This window comes from Protopterus annectens, chromosome 1.part1 (genome assembly GCF_019279795.1).
Source record: "Protopterus annectens isolate FY-2018-M chromosome 1.part1, PAN1.0, whole genome shotgun sequence".
Classification (NCBI taxonomy): domain Eukaryota; kingdom Metazoa; phylum Chordata; order Ceratodontiformes; family Protopteridae; genus Protopterus; species Protopterus annectens.
In genome coordinates, this window is record NC_056726.1 from 1,745,108,429 (window position 1) to 1,745,133,782 (window position 25,354).

Consider the following 25,354-nt stretch of genomic DNA (forward strand, 5'->3'; position numbering starts at 1 on the left):
GATAACTGGGTTTTTGTTGCCAACACTTTGAAGTAAGTCAGTTGCCTTTGTTTGCCTGGCGTGAGATAAGCCATCTGGGCAGTTGTATTTAAGCTTGCACCCAGGAATATTATCTCTTGAGCAGGTACTAGTTTTGATTTCTTTTTTGTTTACTGTGTACCCTAGGCAAATTGCAATCTTTTCACAAATGCCAGATGCTTTAGTAGGATGTCCTTGTTCTCTGCTTGAATAAGGCAGTCGTCCAAGTAGGGATATATTTGAATTCCTCTTTGTCTGCAAAAAGCAATTACTGGTGCCAGGCATTTTGTGAAGACCCTGGGTACAGTAGATAAGCCAAAGGGCAGTGCAGAGAATTGGTAGTGCATTGAGCCAGCTATGAATCTGAGGTATCTTCTGCAAGACTGTCTGATTGGGACATGCAGGTATGCCTCTTTTAGGTCCAAGGTTACAAGCCAAGCCTTCTTGTCCAGCATGGGCAGAAGCTGCTATGGAGTCAACATTTTGAATTTTGGAACATCCAGAAAAGTGTTTAGAATAGACAGGTCTAGTATTGGTCTCCAGGCTTTGTCCTTTCTGGGTACCAAGAAAAGTCGTGAGTAAAATCCTTGTCCCTGCTCCTGTAGTGGTACTCGCTGAATGGCCCTCATGTCCATGAGGGATGAAACTTGCTTTTGTGCCTCTGCCCATTGATTGTGTGGCAGGTCTGGCATGCCTTTTGCCCTTTGGCAGGATGTGAAAGTGGAACCTGTAACCCTGAGACACTATATTCAACACCCACTTGTCCTGGGTGATCATTTTTGTGAAAAAAGTGCTAGTTTTCCCCCTAAGGGGGCCTCCAAAAGGTATGTGCTTGGTGCTGGTAGAGGAAAGTCATTGGGACTGTTTCCTATAAGGTTGAGATTTGTCTTCTCCACTTTTGGAGGTAGAAGCACCCGATTGTTTAGACCTGTATGAGCCTTGGGGCTGGGATCTGCCTCTGGGGCATCTTTATCTGCCTCTTTGTGGCCTGTCTGACACTGGAAAGGACCAATTGTTTGAAGGCCAGTTCCTGCTAAATCTGAGAGGCTGCACCTGTAATAAATCCTTAACTGTCTGCATAGATTTCACTTTATCCTCCATTTTCTTCAACACCTCTTCTGCCTTAACACCAAACAAAAAGTCTCATGCTGCAATGGAGCATCTAATAATTTTGCTTTAACGTGATCAGGCAGATTCTGTTTCTTTAACCAAGCATGCCTCAATCACAGAACCCGCTACTGCGGCCCCACAAGAGGCCTCCAAAGAATCAAAACCACATTGCAAAGTATGTTTTCCCACTTGTTCAGCTGCATGCAATAAATCCTGCATTTCCTGGATTTCTGGACATTCAGAACTAGTCAACATTTTCTGTCTTAACAGTGACATAAAGTATTGCTGATATTTAAGCATATGAAATTGACAATTTAAAGCACTTACAGCCAAATTAGCAGAAGTGTAAACTTTTCCCCCCCATCTATCCAGTGCCCTTGAATCTCTATCAGAAGGAACAGGATTTTTAGCAGTGGAAGCTCGGACTCCCTTAGGACCTTGAGATATGGTTTCTGGGTCAGCAGCAGGGTTTTTGTATAGAAATTTATGAGAATCTGGGGCCCTGTAGTAACTATCAGGCTTAATAGGTGCAGGGGGTATAGAGTCTGGAGACAGGCCGGACTCTGAAAAGGCATCATCTACAATGTCCAGAACAGGGGGAATAACAAAAGGCCCGTGCTGAGGAAGTAAAAGAAAATCTCTGAGCCTTTTCTTAGATTCTGAATAATCCTGGCTCTCCCAATGAAAGTGCTCCCTTCATAGTATGCAGGGATTCTCCAAAGGAGTAATCTTCAAGAGGAGAAGCTGAAGGAATAGATTCTTCAGCATCAGAATCCTCATAGGGAGGGAGGGAGTATTCCTGTTCAGAAGAGGAAATGGAAACCTGATCTGAAGATTCATATTCTGTCTCTTACCTAGGCCTCTTTTCAGGAGGGGGATGGGAACCCCTGATCAAATTAATAAGTTCTTCGGCCATTTTGAGCATCTGTTTTTTAGGCATGGAAGACTGTCCTGGAGAATGCTGTACTTGTTTCTTTGTCTTTATAGCTGCTTTAGTCTTTGGCTTTGAAGCTGAAGATGGCTTTACATATAACTGTGTAGATCTGAAAACACCCTCAGAAGCCGATGCCTGCACAGCAGCTCTGGACCCAACTGAGGGAATAGTTTCCGAGGATTCAATACCTTGAGTTTCCAGAGGCCCAGTCGGCTCCACGAGTGAGTCGGAAGCAGCCTGTGGCTCTGACGTAGCAGGTGTCAGGGGGCTGCAAAAGGGCCTCACTGAGAACCGGCAAACAGACGACTAGCTTAGCAGAAGCCTCATCGTTGGTTTTGGACCTCAGATGCCTGTCCTTGTCTTTATCCTTGCATTTTTTATAAACTCCGGTCATCGGCTGTTCCGCCGGCATTGTATAATTGAATCTTCGGCCAAAGTAATGAAAGGCAAAATCGTACTGACGCTTAATAGTGCGTTGGTTAAATCTAGCACAAAACCAACAACAAGCAACGTCGTGGTCAGTGCCTAGGCAAGGAATACAATAAGAATGAAAATCCTTATGAGGTATTTGCTTCCCACAAGAAATACAATGGTTAACTTTTTCTGACATCGGTCTGGAGCAAGAAAAAAAAGTTTCCCCAGTGGGGTACTAAGCTTTAATGAAGACTTCGGATCTGAAATTCGAATTCAAAAATCTCAGGAGTCGGCCGACCTGCACTTGCGAACTGCTTTTGCTTCGGGCACCGCGCGGCAAGAAAGACTGAAGAAAATGGCGTCGGCTGCATCTTTTATACCCCTGGAGCACTGACGTCAGGGAATTGGCAACAGCAACCGATGCCGGACCAAGACTTTGCAATTCAGGCCGACTGCAGGTAGCCTGCCAGCAGGATAACCCAAGTGTAATGACTGCAACAGTGAAATACGATGAACATCTGTGGTGTTTTCTATTTTTATTAGCATATGTCCTGGAAAGAGAAGGGATCTGAAAGCTGTCAGGGAGTTCTGCGCAGCTACCATCTCTTTTTGGTTGATGTGCAGATGAATTTGACTTGGGCTCCAGAGGCCCTGAATGCATTTTCCGTCCATGTGTGCTCCCCAGGCATAGTCTGACGCATCTGCGGTTAGGGTCTAGGTGGTGTGGGGTTGAGAAAACAGCAGTTCCTTGTGGTTGTATGTTTCTGCCCACCAAAGGAACTCTGTCCTTAGAGTATGACAGGAATGACGGTTTCCAGGTCCTGGGAATCTTGGCATCAAAGACTTTTCAAGTACCATTGAAGTTTCCTCATATGCAGTCTTGCATATGGAATTAGCAGCATACATGAGGCCATGAACCCTAGATCCTGCAATATTTTTGAGGATAGCTGGGTTCTGGTGGACATTTGTTTGAAGTAGGCTGTCAGACTTGTTTTTCTGAATTGGAATGCCATCTGGGATGCTGTGTCCAAGCTTGCTCCAAGGAATACAAATTGTTGAATGGGTACCAGTTCTGACTTCGTTTCATTGATTGTGTACCTCAAGGAAGTGAGAAGGTGTTTCACAAATGTCAGGTGCTGCAACGGCAATTTCTGATTGTCTGCCCGAATCAACCAGTCGTCCAAGTACAGGTAAATTTGGATAATTCTCTGCCTGCAGTAGCAATGGCTGGAGCCAGGCATTTTGTGAAAACTCTGGGCGCAGTAGATAAGCCAAAGGAAGTGCAGAGAACTGATGATGCATGGATCCTGCCCTGAAACATAGATACTTCCTGCATGACTCCCTTATGAGGATGTGCAGATAGGCTTCTTTTAAGTAGAGGGTGACTAACCATGCATCATTGGCTAGCATAGGAAGAAGCTGTTGCAGGGTAAGCATTTTGAATTTGGTACCACCGGGAAGGAGTTGAGAATTGAAATATCCAGGACTGGGTGCCAAGAGCTAATCCTTGACCCCTCTCTGTTCTACTGGAACCAGCTGAATAGCTCTGATATTGTGTGGGGAAGCTACTTGACTTTCAGCCTCTGCCCACTGGTTTGGAGGAAGGTCTGGAAACCTGCTTGGGGTTGGCAGTGAATGGAAATAAAATTTGTACCCCTGGGATATAATGTTGAGATCCCACCAATCCTGTGTGATGGACATAGTACAGTTGTGTACACTTACCATAAATGTAGATGTTAAGAGTGTATTCACTGTTGCAGTCATTACATTTGGGTAATCTGCTGGCAGGTTGCCCTCAGTCGGTCTGAATTCCAAAGTCTTGGGTCCTGCGTCGGTTGCAGTTTCCTCTTCCATGACATCAGGTCGTCAGGGGTATAGAACATGCAGCCGATGCCATTTTCTGTAGTTTTTCTTACCCCCGATGGCAGGTGCCCCCAAAAAGGTAGCATGCATATATATCTCTATATATATCTATATCTCTCTCTCTCTATACATATATATATATATATAGATATATATATCTATCTATATATATATCTATATATATATTTATATATATGTATATGTATATATATATATATATATATATATATATATATATATATATATATATATACACACATATATATATATATATATATACATATACACATATGTATACATATATACATATATATATATATATATATATATATATACATACATATATCTACATATATATTACACACACACACACACACACACATATATATATATATATATATATATATATATCACACGCACACACACACATACATGCATCAATATAAACTTTACCTTCATCTACAAGCAAATACACCACATAGGTTGTAGAAGATAGTGAAAAGATAAACTCCGGAATGACAGATGGATGGGCGAGAGGGTAACCTGGACTGCAACAGTGAATACACTCGAACATCTACATTTATGGTAAGTGTACACAACTGTACCATGTTCTTAGTGTTTCAATGTTGCAGTCATTACATTTGGGTAGAATCCCAAAGCTATGGTTGGGAGGCTGGAGCTAAACAGCTTTAGGAGCGGCTATAAGGCCCTGCAGAACTGCAGTGGCAAAGTCTGCCCTGGATTTAGAGTAGAAAGGGAAATGATAATGCTTTGTAACGGTGTGAACAGAACTTCAAGTAGCAGCCTCTAGAATGTCTTTGGTTGGTACTACCCTTAGAAAGGTTGCTGAAGTAGCTGCAGCTCTGGTGGAATGAGACCTAATGCCCTTGGATACAGGTTTACCATGGTGTAAGTAGCAGAAACAGATGCAGTGGCTTTATCCACTTTGAAATTGTCTGCTTTGATATAGCCTTGCCTTTTGAACCTGCAGCATATGTCACCAGTAACTGTTCAGTTTTTCTTAGAGCTTTAGTCCTACTTAAGTAGAATTTTAGCTGTGTACGTCCAAGGAATGCAAAATTTTCTCCACCTTGTTCTGCGGATTTGAATAAAAGGTTGGCAGATGAATTGTTTCATTAAGAGCCACACTGGAAACCACCTTAGGCATAAAAGTAGGATTTGTCCTCAGAGATGCCATGTCTGGGTAAAATATGATAAAAGGCTCTACAGCCATGAGGGCCTGTAGCTTTGAAACTCTTCTTGCTGAAGTAATTGCTAGTAGCAGAGCTGTTTTCCATGATATGAACTTTATATCAGTGGTTGCAGCTGGTTCAAATGGAGGCAGGGTGAGCTTTTCCAACACATAGTTGAGGTCCCATGCAGGCAGTGATGATCTTCTAGGAGGCCTTAAATTTTTGGCTCCTCTAAGATACTGCTTTAGTAATGGATGAGAAAATATTGGTGGCTCTGTATTGTAATGAGCCGAAATGGCAGAGGAATGGATTTTAATTGATGAAAAAGATAGGCCTTTATCAAGCATCTCAGTTAAGCATTGCAATTTATGAGGAATATTTGATTCTGCTGTATTAGTTCCTTGTGCTCGATTCCAAGCGGAGAATCTCTTCCATTTGTCAGCATAAGATTTTCTAGTACTAGGCCTTCTGGCTTCAAAAATGACATGCAAACAACTCCTCTCAGTAAAGCTGTGACAGATGACTACATGATCAGCCATGCTGCCAGGCTCAGTCTGTAGTTGATTGTGCAGGATCTGATTGTTTTTCTGGGACAGTAGTTGTGGTCTTTGAGGCAAACGTCCAAGCTAGGTATTGAGACAAGTTCCTTAGGATTGGGTACCAGTATTGGTGGAGCCAGTCCGGGGCAATTAGTATCATCTTTGGTTTCTCTTCTCTGACTTTTAGGAGGACCCTGGGGAGAAGAGGCAGAGGAGGAAAGGCGTAAACTGATGGGTTTTTCCAACTGAAGTATAGGGCATCCACTTTCCATGCTTGTCTGTGATAAGTCCTTGTGCAGAATGTTTTCAATTGATAATTTTGAGGAGAGGCAAATAGATCTATGTCTGGGCTCCCCCATTTCACGGTTATCATGCTGAAGACTTGTGGATTTAGATTCCATTCGTGAGGATCCATAAGGTTTCTGCTTAAATCGTCTGCCAGAGTGTTTTGTTTTCCTGGCAGGATTTGAGCTTGAAGATGTATTTGGTAGGTCAAAGCTGTGTCCCACAGTGCCATGGCTAATCTGCATAGGGGGTATGTGTGTGTGCCCCCTTGCTTGTTTATATACAACATGACTGTGGTGTTGTCAGTCTTTATCAGTAGTTGTCCTGGATGAAGTAAGTCCTTGAAGGCTTTTAGGGCATTTTGAACAGCTAGCATTTCTTTCTGGTTAATATGTAGATGCATTTGTTTTGGTGACCATATGCCCTGAATGCATCTTCCTGCCATGTGGGCCCACCAGGCATAATCTGATGCATTTGTTATGGTTTGGCTGGCAGGGGGTAGAGTGAATGGCCGTCCCTTGTTTTGGTGACATGCCTTTGTCCACCATAGAAACTCCTGTTGCAGGCAGGGAATGAGAAGAATCATTGTTTCCAGACTGTGAGAATGCTGACTCCATAAACTTTTTAGGTACCATTGAAGTTTCCTCATATGCAGTCTTGCATATGGAATCAGTAGGATGCAGGATGCCATGAAGCCCAGAGCCTGCAGAATGTGTTTTGCAGAAGATTGGGTCTTTGTTGCCATCAGTTTGAAGTAAGTAGTCAGTTGCCTTTGCTTGTCCGGCATGAGGTAAGTCATCTGGGCAGTTGTATTCAAGCTTGCACCCAGGAATGTTATCTTTTGAGAGGGTACCTGTTGTTATTTTTCGTTTGTGTACCCTAGGCATGTTAGAAGCCTTTTCACAAACGCCAGGTATCGAAGAAGTGTCCTTGTTCTCTGCTTGAATGAGACAGTCGTCCAAGTAAGGATATATTTGTATACTTTTTTGTCTGCAAAATGCAATTACTGGTGCCAGGCACTTTGTAAAGACCCTGGGCGCAGTAGATAAGCCAAAGGGCAATGCAGAGAAATGGTAATGCATTGAGTCAGCCTTGAATCTAAGGTATCTTCTGCACGATTGTCTTACTGGGACATGCAGGTATGCCTCTTTTAGGTCTAAAGTCACCAGCCAAGCATTCTTGCCCACCATGGGTAGAAGCTGCTGCAAAGTCAGCGTTTTGAATTTTGGAATGTCCAGGTATGTATTCAAAATCGATAAATCCAGTACTGGCCGCCAGGCCTTGTCTTTTCTGAGTACCAAGAACAGTAGAGTAAAAACCTTGTCCTTTTTCCTTTCCTGTTCTGGTACTGTCAGAATGGCCCCCATACCCATGAGGGACGTAACCTGATTCTGTGCCTCTGCCCATTGATTTTTTGGGAAGATCTGGCCAACCATTTGCCACTGGCAGAGTGTGGAAATGAAATCTGTATCCCTGGGATACGATGTTTAGCACCCACTTGTCCTGGGTTATTAACTGCCAATTTTGAGCAAAAAGTGCTAATTTTCCCCCTATGGGTGCTGCCAAAAGATAAGTGCTTGGTGTAGGCAGAGGGAAGTCATTGGGATTGCTTTCTGTAGGTATGCGCTTTATCTCCTCCAGATTTGGCGGTGGAAGCGGCCCATTGCTTTGACCTGTATGAATCTTGCGCCTGGTATCTGGAACCCTTAGGGCATCTGGATTTGCCCCTTTGAGCTCTGACATAGGAAAGGACCAATTTTTTGTAGGCCAGTGTCTACTGAATCTTGGTGGCTGCACTTGTAAGAAGTCTAACAGTTTGCATAGACTTAGCTTTGTCTTCAGTTTTTTTTTAAACCTCTTCTGCCTTAATACCAAACAGAGAATCATGCTGTAAAGGTGCATCTAGCAATTTAGCTTTAACATGATCAGGCAAATTTTGTTCATTTAACCAGGCATGCCTCCTAATCACTGATCCAGTAACTGCGGCCCTGCAAGAGGCCTCTAAGGAATCAAAACCACACTGCAAAGTATGCTTTCCAACTTGTTCATCTGCATGCAATAATTCCTGCAATTCTTTATTTTCTGCACTTTCTGAAATCAACATTTTCTGTTTCAGCAATCCCATAAGATGTTGTTGGTACTTGAGCATATGAAACTGACAGGTTAAGGCCCTGACTGTCAAGGTTGCAGCTGTATAAACCTTTTTCCCCCCATCTGTCCAGTGCCCTAGAATCTCTGTCAGAGGGGGTAGGATTTTTTGTTGTTGAGGCCTTAACTCCCTTTGGACCCTGTGAAATAGTTTCAGGATCAGCAGCAGAGTTTCTAAATAAACATTTATGTGAGTCAGGGACCCTGTAATATCTGTCAGGCTTACTGGGAGCCAGACGTAAGGAGTCAGGGGTCAAGCTTGACTCCGAAAACACATCATCCACAACGTCTAAAACAAGGTGAATGGCTAAAGACCTGTGCTGAGGGAGAAGGAAATCCCTGAGCCTCTTTTTTGATTCTGAGAAGTCTTGACTCTCCCAGTGAAAATGCTCCCCTCAAAGTATGCAAGGTTTCTCCAAATGAGTAATCCTCAGGAGGAAATGCAGATGGAAGACTCCTCAGCATCAGAATCCTCAAAGGTAGGCACAGATAATTCCTGATCAGAAGAAATAGAAACCTGATCTGAAGATTCATAATCAGTGTCTTGCTAGGCCTCAAATCAGGAGGGGGGATGGGTACCCCTGATCAAGGTAATAAGGTCTTCAGCCATTTTGATCATCTGTTTTTTAGGCACAGAGGCCTGTGCACGTGGCTCATGCGTCGGTTTTATAGTTTTAGAATTTGCTTTAGTCTTTGGTTTTGCAGCTTTCGTCGGTTTGATACACAAATGTTGAGGTCTGAATACACCCTTGGAAGCTGGTGCCTGCTCAGCGGCTCCGACCCATCCGAGGGAGTTACAGCCATCGGTCCAATACCTTGAGTACCTTGAGGCATGCCGGACTCCACATGGGTGTCGGTAGAGGCCTGCAACTCGAGGGCAGCGGGTATCAAGAGCTGCGAAAGCACCTCATTGAGTACCGGCAAATGGCTTAGAAGCTTTGTCGTCTGTTTTGAATCTCGACAGCCTTTCTCTGTCCTTTTCTTTGCGTTTTTTATGTACTCCAATAGTCGGATTACTATCGGATGACATTTCTGGGTAGTTAAATCTGTTTCCAAAATACTTTGATGCAAAAATATACCGACGCTTAATAGTGCGTTTGTTAAATCTAGCACAAAACTGACTGGCACGTTGTGATCAGGGCCTAGGCAAGGAATACAGTATAAATGGAAATCCTTATGAGGTATTTGCTTCCCACAAGTAATACAATTATTAACTTTTTCTGACATAGGTAAAAAGCAAGAAAAGTTTTCCCAATGGGGTACTTAGCTTTAGTGAAGACTACGGTTCTGAAAATCAAACTCGAATACTTCAGTAGTCGGCCGACAGGCACTTGCGAAATGCTTCTGCTTCAGGCACAGCGCAGCAAGAAAGACTACAGAAAATGGTGTCAGCTGCATGTTTTATACCCCTGACGACCTGACGTCATGGAAGAGGAGACAGCAACCGACGCAGGATCCAAGACTTTGGAATTCAGGCCGACTGAGAGCAACCTGCCAGCAGATTACCCAAATGTAATGACTGCAAAAGTGAAACACTAAGAACATCCAGTCCTTCGCATGAAGGTCAAATTTTCCTCCTAAGGGCACAAGCAATTGGGCAGGCCTGGGGAGTGGAGTAAGGAAGTCACTGAGTTTTTTGTGTAATTAGCTGGCTTACCACTCCCTGCTTTAGGGGTGAGGGCACTCCATTGCTTAGATCTCTGCATACTCAGACTGTAGTCTGGGTGGTCTGTTTCCACTGGGTCTGGTTTGAGAAGGCCTGGAGGGAGCTGGAAAGTCCAGTATTTGGAAGGGCAATGCCTAATGAATATAGGGGGTTGCACTTGTAAGAATTCTTTAACAGTCTGCATAGACTTAGCTTTTTCTTCCATCTTTTTAAGAACCTCTTTTGCTTTGGTGCCAAACAAACTGTCCTTGTTCAAAGCAGCGTCTAGTAACTTTGATTTGACATGGTCCGGCAAGGTCTGCTCCTTGAGCCAAGCATGCCTTCTCAGTACAGAGCCAGTGACTGCTGCCCTGCAAGATGCTTCGAGGGCATCAAAGCCACACGGCAAAGTATGCTTATTGACTTAGCTTGCAGACTGCATAAGCTCCCGCAATTTTTTTATTTTCTGCAGAGTCTGTAAAGGTTGTCACTTTGTTTAACAAGTTCCATAATATGTTGCTGGTACTTCAGCATGTGAAACTGACAATTCAATGCCCTAATAACAAGAGTTGCAGAGGTATATACCTACTTACCCCATCTGTCCAAAGCTCCGGAATCCCTGTCTGAAGGGGTGGGATTCTTGGCTGAAGTTAACTTGATAGCTTTAGGCCCCAGCGAAATTATCTCTGGGTCAGTAGTAGAATTACTGAAAAGAATTTTAAGTGTCAGGTACTCTGTAGTACCCGTCTGGTTTCCTAGGGGCAGACTGGATTCCGTAAAAACATCATGAACATCATCCAGGAAAGGGGGGTATTGCTAAAGGCCTGTGATGAGGCAACGGTAGGAATTCTCAGAGTCTCTTTTTGGACTGAGGATAGTCTTGCCATTCCAAGTGGAAATGCTCTCTTAAGGTATGCAAGGTTTGACCAAAAAAAAATTACTGTGGAGGGGAGGCAGAGGGAATGGATTACTCTAAATCTGAATCCTCATAAGCAGATACGGGCATGTCTTCATAATCAGAAATCTCAGAGTCATCGGACTCCTGGCCTGTAGAAGCTGTAGAGGAGTGGTCTCTTTCTCTTAGCAGGGGAAGGCTGACTACCCCTAATCAGCGTAATAAGGTCTTCGGCCATTCTACACATGTTGTGGCATGGGAGCAGGTGCATGCAATTTGGTCATCGGTTTTCTAGGCGTAGTACATACTCTGGGGCCTAAGAAACTCGGTAGTTTTGGTTAAAAAAATAAGTTGTCGGTTTGAGTCCAACATCGGTTGAGCGAAGAAAGTACAGTTGTGTACACTTACCATAAATGTAGATGTTAGTGTGCATTCACTGTTGCAGTCATTACATTTGGGTTATCTGCTTGCAGTAGCCCTCAGTCGGCCTGATTAACAAAGTCTAGGGTCCTGCGTCAGTTGCTGTCCCTTCCTCCATGACGTCAGGTCATCAGGGGTATAAAACATGCAACCAAAGCCATTAAATCAGTTTTTCTTGCCCAAGATGTCAGGTGCCCCCCTAATGGGAAGCAATTAAATCTACGAATACATGGATATACCTCCAACATAAAAGCAAATACACCAAAAAGCTTTTAGAGCATAGTAAGTGAGAGTAGAGGTATAGCCAAAGGAAGAAAAGGGGGCTGGAAGAAGGGTAAAGTACAGTTTTGTACCTACCATAAATGTAGATGTCCGAACTGGATAGCATCTGCAGTCATGACAAATGGGTTGTCCTGTCGTCAGGCAGCCCTTCGGTCGGCCGGATTCCAAAGTCCGGGTCCGGCTTCGGCTGATGTCGCACTTCACCCGAAGTCATCTCTGCTGGTCTTCGGGTATAAAGGCATCAGCCGACGCCATTTTCCTCTGTTTCTTGCCCCAGATGCCAGTTGCCCTCTTGGAAGGCTAAATTTTGGATAAATGCCAATGTTTCCAAAAAAGTAGAAGGCAAACACAAAAAATAAGCATGTATGTACATATATACAAACAAATACACCATAAGAGACTCCCCCCAGCTAGCTATTAGGAGGGTAAATACCCTAGGAGTACCACAGAGGGGAAGGAGGGTGGGTAATCCTGACTGCAGATGCTATCCAGTTCGGACATCTACATTTATGGTAGGTACAAAACTGTACTATGTCCTTCAAGGATGCATCTGCAGTCATAACAAATGGGTAGAATACCATAGCCAAACTAGGGGTGGAGGAAGAAAAATTATGGTGTAGTTAGGATCCCTTGCAGTACAGTAGTGGCAAACCCTGCTCGGGATCTAGAGTATAGAGGTAAATTATAATGCTTGGCAAATGTATGCACGGAGGTCCAAGTAGCCACCTCAATAATGTCCTTGGTTGCCACTCCTCGTAAGAAGGCTGTGGTAGTGGCTGTAGCCCTTGTAGAATGAGGTCTTATGTTCTGTGGAATTGGTTTTCCATGGTAGGAGTAACAGAATCTTATGCAATTTCCTATCCATCTGGAGATTGTCTGTTTGGAAATTGCTTTTCCTTCCCTTCCTGTTGCATAGGCTACTAAAAGCTGGTCAGTTTTTCTGTTACTTTTGGTTCTATCCAGGTAGTAGCGTAACTGCCTATGTACATCCAAGGTATGCAGCAGTCTTTCCCCCCTGTTCTGTTGCTTGGGAAAGAAGGTAGGTAGGTGGATTGCCTGGTTTAAAGACACTCTGGATACCACCTTAGGCATGAATGTAGGATTAGTTCTCATGGACACCCTATCTTGATGGAAGATTAGGAAGGGTTGCACTGCCATTAAGGCCTGTAGTTCCGAAACCCTCCTTGCTGAGGTAATTGCCAGTAGGAAAGCAGTTTTCCATGACAGGTGTTGCAGATCTGCTGTTGCTGCTGGTTCAAACGGAGGGAGTGTCAACTTTTCTAGCACAAAGTTCAAGTCCCATGCTGGTAATGGTGGTTTCCTAGGAGGTTTTACATTCTTGATCCCTCTGAGGAACTGCCTGAGTAGAGGATGCGAAAAGACAGGTGGATCAAGCTGTATTCTGCTGAAATAGCTGGTGCATGTATCTTGATGGAGGAATAGGACAGGCCTGTATGTAGAAGCTCTGCCAAGTACTCCAGAATGTTAGCAATATCTATGTTCGACACATCTTTTCCTCTTTCAGTACTCCAAATGACAAACCTTTTCCATTTTCCTGCATAGTTCCTTCTTGTTGAAGGTCTGCGGGCTTCAAGGATAATGTCTTTAACCCTTTGGGAAAGGTCTGGGTTAGTTGCTGCTATGTGATGTTCCAGGCAGTCAGTTGCAAGGTTTTTAGGTTTGGATGCATGATGTTGCAGTTGTTCTGAGTTAACATCAAAGGCATCAGAGGTATTGACCACATTCTCTCCCGAGACATGCTCCTCAGCAATGGGTACCAGTGTTGTCTTGGCCAATTCGGAGCTATCAGGATTATCCTTGGACGTTCCTCTTTGATTTTATGTAATACCTTGTGCATCAAGGGAAGAGGTGGAAATGCATATGCTGTCAGGCCTTTCCAGCTGAAGGATAGAGAGTCCACCTTCCATGCAAGTGGGTGGAATGTCCTTCTGCAGAATTTTTTGAGCTGGTGATTGAGTGGGGATGCGAATAGATCTATTTGTGGCATTCCCCATTTCTTTGTGATGGCCTTGAAGATGTCCGGGTGTAGCATCCATTCGTGAGCATCCGAGGTGGTTCTGCTTAACATGTCTGCTAGGGTGTTCTCTTTTCCCTGGACAAATATTGCCTGTAACTGGATGTTGTAGCTGAGAGCCAGATTCCAAAGGTCCAAAGTCATTCTGCATAGGGGGTATGAATGAGTGCCTCCCTGTTTGTTGATGTACCACATGACTGTGGTGTTGTCTGTCCTTATCATCAAATGGCCTTCTTTGAGGAGTGGTCTGAATTTTTGGATTGCCAGTTTTACTGCCAGCATTTCTTTTTGGTTTATGTGCAGGTGCAGCTGGTCTTGAGTCCACAATCCTTGTATGCATTTGTCCAGCATGTGCGCCCCCCATCCTAGGTCTGAGGCATCCGTTGTGATGGTTTGGCTTGCTCGAAAGTTGTGGAAGGGTAAGCCTGGATTTGACTGGCATGCTTGAGCCCACCATAGGAACTCCTGTTTTAGGCATGGGATTAGTGGGATTTCTGTTTCTAAGCTGTGCCTGTGCTGAGACCATAAATTATTTAGGTACCACTGTAGCTTTCTCATATGCAGTCTGGCATGTGGGACCAAGATTATGCATGATGCCATGAAGCCCAAGGCCTGCAGAACTTTTCTTGCTGTTAGTTTGTTCTGCTTTGTTAATGCCAAGAAGTAAAGAGGAGTTCTTTTGTTTTTCTGCAGTTAGGAATGCCATTTGTTTTACTGTGTCCAATTCCGCCCAAGAATGTTCTTGTTTGGGATGGCATCAGCCTTGACTTTTGTAAATTGACTGTGTATCCCAGGGCTTGTAGTAAGTAAATGACCCTTTGTAAATCTGTTGTCAGCTTGCTTTTGTTGTCCGCTTGTAAGAGGCAGTCGTCCAGGTATGGATAAATTTGGATTCCTGTAGTCTGCAGTGAGCGATTACTGATGCCAGGCATTTTGTGAATACTCTGGGCGCAGTAGATAAGCCAAAGGGCAATGCTGAGAATTGATAATGCTCTGATCCTGCAAGAAATCTGAGGTAACTTCTGCAATTTGGTCGAATGGGACGTGCAGGTATGCCTCCTTGAGATCTAGAGTTACCAGCCAACACTCCTTGCCCAGCATGGGAAGAAGTTGCTGTAGGGTCAGCATTTTGAATTTTGGGACAATGATGTATGTGTTTAAGACGGACAGGTCGAGAATAGGTCTCCAACTTTTCTTTCTTGGTACTAGGAAGAGTCTGGAGTAGAATCCTTTGCCCTGTTCTGTTATTGGTACTCTTTCCACAGCTCTCATCTTTGTTAATTTCGCTATCTGGTGTAGAGCTTCTATTTTTGATTTGGAGGTAGGTTTGGCATTCCTCTTTTACTGGTAAGGTGTGCAAGTGGAACCGTAGCCTTGGTCTATGGTTTGCAAAATCCACTTGTCTTTTGTAATATAGTGCCAACTTTTCGAAAATAAGGCTAACTTTCCGCCTAAAGGTGCTGCTATTTGCTCCCTGGTAGGCGGTGTCAGAGCCAAGTCACTGTGATTGTCCTGTTGCAGTGGCAGTGGTTGCGTCTGTGCCTCGGTTATTGCCTTGCCACTGTCGTCCTCTGTAGGCACCTCCTCTGGATTGATTTCTGCCTCTAGAGCGTCTATTCCTGCCCCTTTGGGATTTTGTGGAGTCTGGAAAGGACCAATTTTTGGCAGGCCAGTTCCTGCTAAACCTTGGGGGCGGAACCTGTAAGAAATCTTTAACTGTTTGTACAGATTTTGCCTTTTCTTCCATTTTCTTCATTACTTGCTGGGCAGGTGTACCAAATAGACTGGCCTTATCCATAGGAGCATCTAACAGCTTTGCTTTAACATGATCCGGTAAGACCTGTTCTTTCAACCATGCATGCCTTCTTATCACTGTGCCAGTCATGGCTGATCTAAATGAAGCCTCCAGTGCATCATAGCCACATTTTAAGGAATGGTTACTAACCTGTTGGATGTTATTCACAATTTCTAATACATATTTCTTATCTAAGGATTCATCAGAGGACAGTTTTTTAGTTAACTGATCAAGCATAAACTCTTGGTATTGGATCATATGAAACTGACAGTTTAAAGCTCTAGCTGAGAGAGTAGCAGAGGTGTAAACTTTTTTCCCCCATCTCTCTAAGGACCTGGATTCCCTTTCAGAAGGGATAGGGTTTTTTGCTGTGGTCGAGGCTACTGCCTTAGACCCCTGGGATATAGTTTCGGGATCTGCAAGTGGGGCCTTGTATAGGTGGTGATGAGTGTCTGGCACCCTGTAAAATCTATCTGGTTTGGCAGGGCTGGAGGTAAAGAATCAGGAGCAGTGCAAACATCATTAAATGCATCATCCACAACAGGCAGTACAGGAGGTATAGCTAAGGGCCTATGTTGTGGTAAGTGCAGAAAAGTCCTAAGCCTTTTTCTTGAATCTGAGAAATCTTGTCCCTGCCATTGGAATTGTTCTCTCATGGCATGTAAGGTTTCCCCAAAGGAAATTTCCTCTGGTGGAGAGGCAGCTGGAATGGATTCTTCAGCATCGGAATCTTCATAAGTAGAAAAAGGAGCCTCTGGCTGGTCTGTAATGTCTGAGTCATCCGCAGAATCATCAGAGGACATTGCCTCGGGGGGCTCTGCTCTAGGTCTCTTTTCTGGGGGCTGAGAGGCCCTGTCTGGGTGAGATTGGGATCCCCTAATTAAGGATATTAAATCTTCTGCCAGAGTAAGCATTTGTGAACTTGAAGTGGGCCTGTGTGAGGGGGGCTTAACAGGCACTGATTTAACAGATTTGGCTGCTTTAGCCCTGGCAAAGGCCTTAATAGACATGGCTGCAGGAGGCCTAGCAGCACCACGTGCTGGGGTAGAGACATCCAAAGGGATGGTGTCTGATAAATCACTAGGAAAGTACAGTTTTGTACCTACCATAAATGTAGATGTTTGAAGATCCACATTGCTGCAGTCCTTACACTTGGGGTAGTCCGCTGTCCTCGATCGGCCCGAATATCAAAGTATAAGGCTGACGTCGGTCAAGGCACATTTGACCGACATCAGGACGTCAGGGTACAAATGCGCATGACCGACGTCATATCCTCAGTCTTTTCTTGCCCCAGATGTCAGAAGACCCTAAAAAGAAAGGTCAAAACCAAAAGACAGCAAACAACCAACCAACCACCCTTGCACTAAAAATATGTACAATATATACAATATACACCATATTGACAACCCAACCCACACAACCGCCTCTAACTACAGAGGGGAAGGAGGGAGGGTAAATTGGACTGCAGCAATGTGGATCTTCGAACATCTACATTTATGGTAGGTACAAAACTGTACTATGTTCTTCATCTCACATTGCTGCAGTCCTTACACTTGGGTAGAATCCCAAAGCAGAGGTAAGGGAGGATGGCAAAACTATAAGAAAGCAGGAGCTGCCAAAATGCCCTGCAAAATAGCAGTGGCAAAACCAGCCCTAGATTTAGAATAAAGTGGAAGGTGATAATGCCTAGAGAAAGTATGCACTGAACTCCAAGTAGCTGCCTCCAAAATATCTTTAGTTGCCACCCCCCTCAAAAAGCTGTCAAGTGGCAGTAGCCCTAGTGGAATGAGGCCTAATCCCAGCTGGAATCTCCTTGCCATGATGGGAATAACAGAAAGCAATGCAAAACCCAATCCACTTAGAAATAGTTTGTTTTGACACAGGCTTGCCCTGAGAACTCAAAGCAAAAGAAACAAATAACTGCTGAGACTGCCTGAACCCTTTAGTTCTGTCCAAATAATATCGCAACTGCCTGTGTACATCTAAAGTGTGCAAAATCTTCTCCCCTTTATTTTGGGGATTTGCATAAAAAGTAGGCAAATGAATAGTCTGGTTAAAAGCCACACTAGAAACCACTTTAGGCATAAAGGAAGGATTAGTACGTAAAGATACCCTATCCTTATGGAAAATTAAGAAAGGCTCAACCGCCATAAGGGCCTGCAACTCAGAAACCCTTCTTGCAGAGGTAATGGCCAACAAAAAAGCAGTCTTCCATGATAAATATTTCAACTCGGTAGTAGCTGCAGGCTCAAAAGGTTGTAGAGTGAGTTTCTCCAACACAAAATTGAGATCCCAAGCAGGAGTAGGAGCTCTCGTGGGGTCTTATATTCTTTGCCCCTCTAAGAAATTGCTTGAACAAAGGATGAGAAAACAATGGTGGGTCACAATCATAGTGAGCGAAATTGCTGCAGCATGAACCTTAATAGAAGAGAAGGACAAACCTTTGTCCAGTAACTCAGTAAGATATTGAAGAGCCACACTTAAATTAGGCTCAGAAACATCAAAATCCTTTGCTGCACTCCAAAATAAAAATCTCTTCCATTTATCTGCGTACACTTTCCTTGTACTAGGCCTTCTAGCTTCCAAAATAACATTCAAAACTTGCTGTGGAAGTTGAGACCCACTATGGTTCAAAACAGAATATGCCAGGCTGTTAGGTGAAGAGAGTGAAGCTTGACATTGAGCAAATGACTGTCCTCCTGAGACAACAGGTGTGGAATCGAAGGGAAAGGCCATGGAGGGTTCCGCCAGGCTTCTCAGTAATGGGTACCAATGCTGTCGAGGCCAATCTGGAGCTATCAAAATCATCCTTGGCTTGTCCTGTCTGGCCTTTAGTAGTACCTTTGGGAGGAGAGGCAGAGGTGGAAAGGCATACACATGAAGATTGCTCCAATTGAAAGAAAGAGCATCCACTTTCCAAGCTGTGGGATGAAACCTTTCGTGCAAAACTTTGGCAGCTGGTGGTTTAGTGGAGAAGCGAACAGATCTATGTCTGGAGTTCCCCATGACACTGTCAATTTCTGAAATACACGAGGATCCAATTTCCACTGTGGGGATCCATAATTGTCTGCTCAACACATCTGCTAAGGAGTTCTGTGCTCGGCAGAAACCTTGCCTGAAGATTTAGCTGTAAACTGAGAGCAGTCTCCCACAAAATCATTGCTTGCCTGCATAGAGGATAAGAATGTGCTCCCCCTTGCTTGTTGATGTACCACATGACAGTTGTGTTGTCTGTTAGAATCAACACCTGCCCTGGAAGAAGTAAATCCTTGAAAGCTATTAATGCAAACTGGACTGCTAACATCTCCTTCAAGTTGATATGTAGATGTTGTAGTCTGGCAGGCCACTTGTCTTGTATCCATTTTCCATTCAGATGAGCTCCACAAGCTTTGTCTGAGGCATCTGTCGTTAGAATCTGACTCGCCTCTGGCCGGGTCACAGAGAGTCCCTTGTTTAGGTGACATTCCTGAGCCCACCACAACAATTCCTTTTGAATGCAAGGTATTATTTGAATGACAGTGTCTAGATCCTGGCAGTGCTGTGTCCATACATTTTTGAGATACCATTGTAACTTCCTCATATGCAGTTTGGCATTGGGAAGCACCAGAACACAAGATGCCATGAACCCCAAGGCTTGAAGGACTGTCCTTGCAGTCAGCCTGGACTGATGAGACAATTGATGAAAGTAACGGGAAAGATTCTTTTGTTTGTCCGGGGTCAAAAAGGCCATCTGGGATGCTGTATTCAGTCTTACACCCAGAAAGCACATGTCCTGAGAGGGTACTAGACTGGACTTTATTTCGTTCACAGAATACCCCAGGCATCTTAGCACTGCTATCACATATTCCAAATGATGAAGAAGCTCGTCCCTTCCTTGAGCCAGTATCAGGCAATCGTCCAAATAAGGATAGATCTGTATTCCTTTTAGCCTGAGGAAAGCTATCACTGGAGCCAGAACTTTCGTGAACACTCTGGGCAGTAGATAAGCCAAAGGGCAATGCAGAGAACTGATAATGAGAAGTCCCAGCTCAAAATGCAGATACTTCCTGCAACTCAGTCTGATAGGAACATGAAGGTAAGCCTCCTTGAGATCCAAAGTTACCATCCAATGATCTTTGCCCAGCAGAGGTAAAAGCTGTTGTAACGTCAACATTTTGAACTTGGGAATGTCCAGATAAGTGTTGAGGGTAGATAAATCCAAAATTGGTCTCCACGTGTTCCCTTTCTTTGGTACTAGGAACAGGCGAGAATAAAATCCTAGGCCCACTTCTGGCAGAGGGACCGGCTGTATGGCCCCTATTTGAAGTAACAGAGAAATTTGTTTGTGAGCCTCTATTCTTTGTTGAGGAGGAACGTCTGGCATGCCTTTGAAAGGAGGCAAGGTATGGAAATAAAACCTGTAACCGTGGTGTATGATATCCAATACCCATCTGTCTTGGGTAATCAAACTCCAATTTTCCTTGAAAAGTGCCAACCTTCCTCCCAAAGGTGCTGCCAGACGAGAAGGCTCTGGCAGCTGAAAAGGTAGGTCATTGGGTCTGTTTACGAAAGGACTGACCCCTGCCCTCACCCGAAGTCTGTGCAGGTGAACTCCCTGTTCTAGGCCTGAAAGAGCCCTGAGCTCTGCCCCTACCACGTCTAGACCTACCCCTAGACTGGGAATCATAAGAAGGATACGTCCACCCCTTGGTAGGCCAATTTCTACTAAACTGGAGGCTGAACCTGCAAAAAATCTTTAACAGTCTGCATAGACTTAGCCTTGTCTTCCATTTTCTTTAAGACTGCCTCAACAGGAGAACCAAACAACACATCAGATTGTAAAGGAGCATCTAAAATCCTTGTCTTAACATGGTCAGATAAATTCTGATCCCTCAGCCAGGCGTGCCTGCGAAGAACTGACCCAGTGGCAGCCACCCTAGACGAGGCCTGTACAGCATCAAAACCACATTGCAAAGAATGCTTACCCACCTGTTCAGAAACATGTACTAAATCTTGTAACTCTTTACACTCAATACCTTCCGCCAGAGCATCTACCTTAGACTTCAATTGTGAAAGGAGATAATTTTGGTATTTCAACATGTGAAACTGGCAATTCAAAGCCCTCATAGCTAGGGTGGAAGTAGTATAAACTTTCTTTCCCCATCTATCCAAAGCCCTGGCCTCTTTATCTGGAGGAACCGGATTTTTGACAACAGAAGCCTTAACACCTTTAGGCCCCTGACTAACAGTTTCTGGGTCTGCCCTAGGACTCTTAAAAAGATACTTATGAGCTTCAGGCACCCTGCAATACCTATCCGGTTTAGCAGGAGCAGGAAGCAAAGAATCAGGATTAAGAGAAGCCTCTGCAAAAACATCTTCCACCACATCCAGAACAGGAGGAATAGCCAAAGGCCTATGCTGGGGTAAAACAAAATTCCCTAAGCCTTTTCCTGGAATCAGAGAAGTCCTGACCTTCCCACTTAAAATGCTCCCTCATGGAATGAAGAGTCTCTGAAAAAGAAAAATCCTCAGGAGGAGAAGCAGGAGTAGTAGAATCATCCACATCAGAATCAGAATAAGGAGAATACTCCTGCAAGCCTTCAGCCGAAGACTCTGAAACATCCGAAGCCTGCTCAAAACTCCCTAGCTCAGGTTCCACCCTTGGTCTCTTATCAGGAGGGGGCAAAGAACCTCTAATCAAGGTAATCAAATATTCTGCCATTTTAAGCATATGCTTCTTGGGCACAGTTCCTGAAGAACTAGGGGTGACACCAACTGAAGCTAAACCTGGCCTGCCTCTGGGAGAAGCCTTGGAAACAGAAGGAGAGGGCCTAACCACCCTAGGAAGGGAGGGGAGTACAGTAACCTGAGAAGCCCCTTCAGCCTGACCTGCCTCCTGAGAGGCCACATCCTGCAATAACAAAGTCTCTCCTGGGACTCCAAAGAAACCTCCGGGAACCACCGGCTCCACAGACACCTCTAAAGAACCGCGTCCGGTACGGACGGTTCTTCTAGCCTAGGCTTAGCTGCTTTGTCCTTGTGCTTCTTCGAAGAAGCGGGCGTCGGAGCATCCGACGGCATTTTATAATTGCACCGCTTCCCGAAGACTAACCTGGCACAATCTAACCTTCTCTTTATAGTGCGCTTATTGAATCTAGCACAAGAGCGACACCCAACAACGTCGTGCTCAGGCCCTAAACAAGGAATACACAAAGTATGATAATCTCTATGCGGTATCTGTTTCCCACAAGAAATACAGTTATTCACTTTTCTGACATCCGGTAAACCACTGAGGCAAGAAAAACTAAAATATTCCCAACGGGTACTTAGCCAACTTTGACTCGGTCTGAAACTCCGAATTGAAAATTTCAGAATGCCGAACGGCACTTGCAATGCTGCTTCTGCATCGGACCATGCGGCAAAAGACTGAGGATATGGCGCCGGTCATGCGCATTTGTACCCTGACGTCCTGATGTCAGTCAAATGCGCCTTGACCGACGTCAGCCTTATACTTTGATATTCAGGCCGATCGAGGACAGCGGACTACCCCAAGTGTAAGGACTGCAGCAATGTGAGATGAAGAACATCCACAGTTGTAGGCAAAATTTCTGAGGCCGATTCAACTAAGGTAGCAGGAGCCTCAGTAGTAGTCATGGATTCGGCTGAAGATTGACGTTTTCGGTTTCGGCGAAAACCGAGACACTCGCGTTTGCTTAACGTGGTTTCGGCGAAACATGGACCGAGTGTCGGTCTTTTCTTTGCTTTTTAACAATTTGGGTAGTCGGAGGATCCGACGGCATAATGTACGCAAAATCTGAGCCGAAAAACTGTTCAGCAAACTCCGACCGACGCCTAAGCGTTCGTCGGTTGAAGGAAGCACAGGCGAACAGGCTGCTACGTCGTGGTCTGGGCCTAAGCAAGGTAGACAGTAAGAGTGGAAATCTTTATGAGGTATTTGTTTCCCACAAGTTAAACAGTTATTGACTTTTTCTGACATCGGCTGAGGCATGAAAGAGTCCCCAACGGGTACTTAGCTTTTAGAAGTCTTCAAGTAGTATTGGTAGTAGTAATCTCTGGATCTGACCGACCGCACTTGAACAGCTTCTGCTTCGGCGCCACGCGGCAAGAAAGACTGGGGAAAATGGCGTCGGCTGATGCCTTTATACCCGAAGACCAGCAGAGATGACGTCGGGTGAAGTGCGACATCAGCCGAAGCCGGACCCGGACTTTGGAATCCGGCCGACCGAAGGGCTGCCTGACGACAGGACAACCCATTTGTTATGACTGCAGATGCATCCATGAAGGACATCTAGGACTGCAACAGTGAATACACTCAAACATCTACATTTATGGTAAGTGCACACAACTGTACTATGTTCTTCGTGTTTCACTGTTGCAGTCATTACATTTGGGTAGATTCCCAAAGCTAAGGTTGGGAGGAGGAATTTAAATAGTATTCGGACCATCTATAAGAACCTGCAAGACTGCAGTGGCAAAACCAGCCCTGGATTTAGAGAAAAATTGGCAAATGATAATGCTTGGTGAAAGTATGTACAGAACTCCAGGTAGCAGCTTCTAAGATGTCCCTAGTAGGGACACCCCTGAAATAGGCTGTAGAGGTAGATGCAGCCTTGGTTGAATGGGGTCTGATGCCCTGTGGGATAGGTTTCCATGGTGCTTACAGGAGAAATGAATACAGTGGCGTACCCATTTTGAAATGGTTTGTTTTGAAATAGCTTTCCCCTCTGTCCCTGCAGCAAATGCCACCAGTAGTTCAGATTTCCTTTGAGGTTTAGTCCTGTGCAAGTAAAGTCTAAGCTGTCTGTGCACATCTAAAGTGTGCAGTACCCGTTCCCCTTTTATCTGTGGGTTAGGAAAAAAGGTAGGCAAATGAATAAGAGCCACACTGGATACTACGTTGGGCATGAAGGAGGGATTGGTTCTGAGGGACACCCTGTCCACATGAAAGATGATGAAAGGTTCCACTGCCGTAAGGGCCTGTAATTCAGATACCCTTCTGGCAGAAGTGATTGCTAAAAGGAAAGCTGTTCTTCAGGAAAGAAATTTAAAATACGCAGTAGCAGCTGGCTGGAAAGGTGGACGAGTGAGTTTCTCCAAGACAAAGTTAAGATCCCAGGCTGGAGTTGGAGCTCTCCTGGGTGGCTTTAGATTTTTGACCCCTCTGAGGAACTGCTTGAGCAGTGGGTGAGAAGAAGGGAGGCTCTGTGCTATAATGAGCTGAAATGGCTGACGCATGAATTTTGGAGGAAAAAGACAAGCCCTTATGAAGCATCTCAGTCAAGTGTTGTAGAATCGGAGGTAAATTGGGCACTACTGCGTTCATTCCTTGAGACTGGTTCCAAGCACATAGTCTTTTCCATTTTGCAGCATAAGATTTTCTAGTACTAGGCCTACTTGCTTCTAAAATGATATCCATCACTGATTTACTGAGGGATAGCAAAGGAGAGATTAGGTAATTAGCCAGGCTGCTAGGTTCAGGGTTTGCAGCTGAGGGTGCAGAATCATGTTCTCCTGCTGAGACAACAGGGAAGGAGTCTGAGGCAGGTGCCATGGAGCCAAGCATGATACACTGCACAAGACTGGATACCTGTGTTGGCGAGGCCAGTCTGGTGCAGTTAAAATCGTACTTGGCTTGTCCTGTTTGATCTTTAGTAGTACCCTGGAGAGCAGAGACAGAGGAGGAAAGGCATAAACTAACAGATTTTTTCCAGCTGAAGGATACAGCATCCACTTTCCAAGCTTGCTTGTGGGGAATCCTTGTGCAAAATTTGTCCAGTTAATGGTTCTGGGGGAGGCAAAAGTACAGTTGTGTACATTTACCATAAATGTAGATGTTAAGAGTGTATTCACTGTGGCAGTCATTACATTTGGGTATTCTGCTGGCAGGTTGCCCTCAGTCTGCCTGAATAACGAAGTCTTGGGTCTTGCATTGGTTGCTGTCTCCTCTTCCATGACGTCAGGGGTTTAAAACATGCAGTCGACGCCATTTTAAATCAGCTTTTCTTGCCCCAGATGTCAGGTGCCCCCCAAATGGGAAGAATAAAATATATACAAATAAACTGTAAATATATAAATGCACTTTAGAAAAAAGGGCTGGGAGGGTGGCCTAATGGTTAAGGTATTTGCCTTACAAACACAAGGTGCAGGGTTTGAGTCTCAAGGGATAATTGGCTAGGCTTACAATGGCTTGCAAGGGAAGTTAGCCTAGTACTAACCTATGAACCTATGAATGCCCCAAAAAATATCTAAACTCTAATAAAATTTACCTTCAACACCACAAAGGCTTTTGAGTATAGTGAAGGAAAGAAAGGGTATAGAATGGGGGATGGTGGGTGGGTAACCTGGACTGCAACAGTGAATACACTCGAACATCTATATTTATGGTAAGTGTACACAACTGTACTATGTTCTTCGTGTTTCACTGTTGCAGTCATTACATTTGGGTAGAATCCCAAAGCTATGGATGGGAGGATGGAACTAAACAGCATTAGGAGCAGCTATAAGGCCCTGCAAGTCTGCAGTGACAAAGCCTGCCCTACCATTTTGAGAAGAGAGGTAAATGATAATGCTCTGTTAGCATATGAACAGAGCTCCAAGTGGCAGCTTCTAGAATGTCTTTAGTAGGGACCCGTCTGAGAAAAGCTGCTGAAGCAGAGGCAGCCCTGGTGGAATGGGACCTGATCCCCTTTGGCACAAGTTTACCATGGTGCAAATAGCAGAAACGAATGCAGTGGCTTATCCATTTAGAAATAGTCTGCTTTGATATAGCCTTCCCCCT

General features: G+C 44.6%; 1 protein-coding gene across 1 annotated transcript in view; it reads right to left on the reverse strand.

Moving 5' to 3' along the window:
- The window catches only part of WDTC1 (WD and tetratricopeptide repeats 1), a 2,674,659-nt gene that overhangs the window by 1,323,411 nt on the left and 1,325,894 nt on the right, over window positions 1-25,354 (reverse strand). The gene's annotated exons all lie outside the window — the stretch shown is intronic.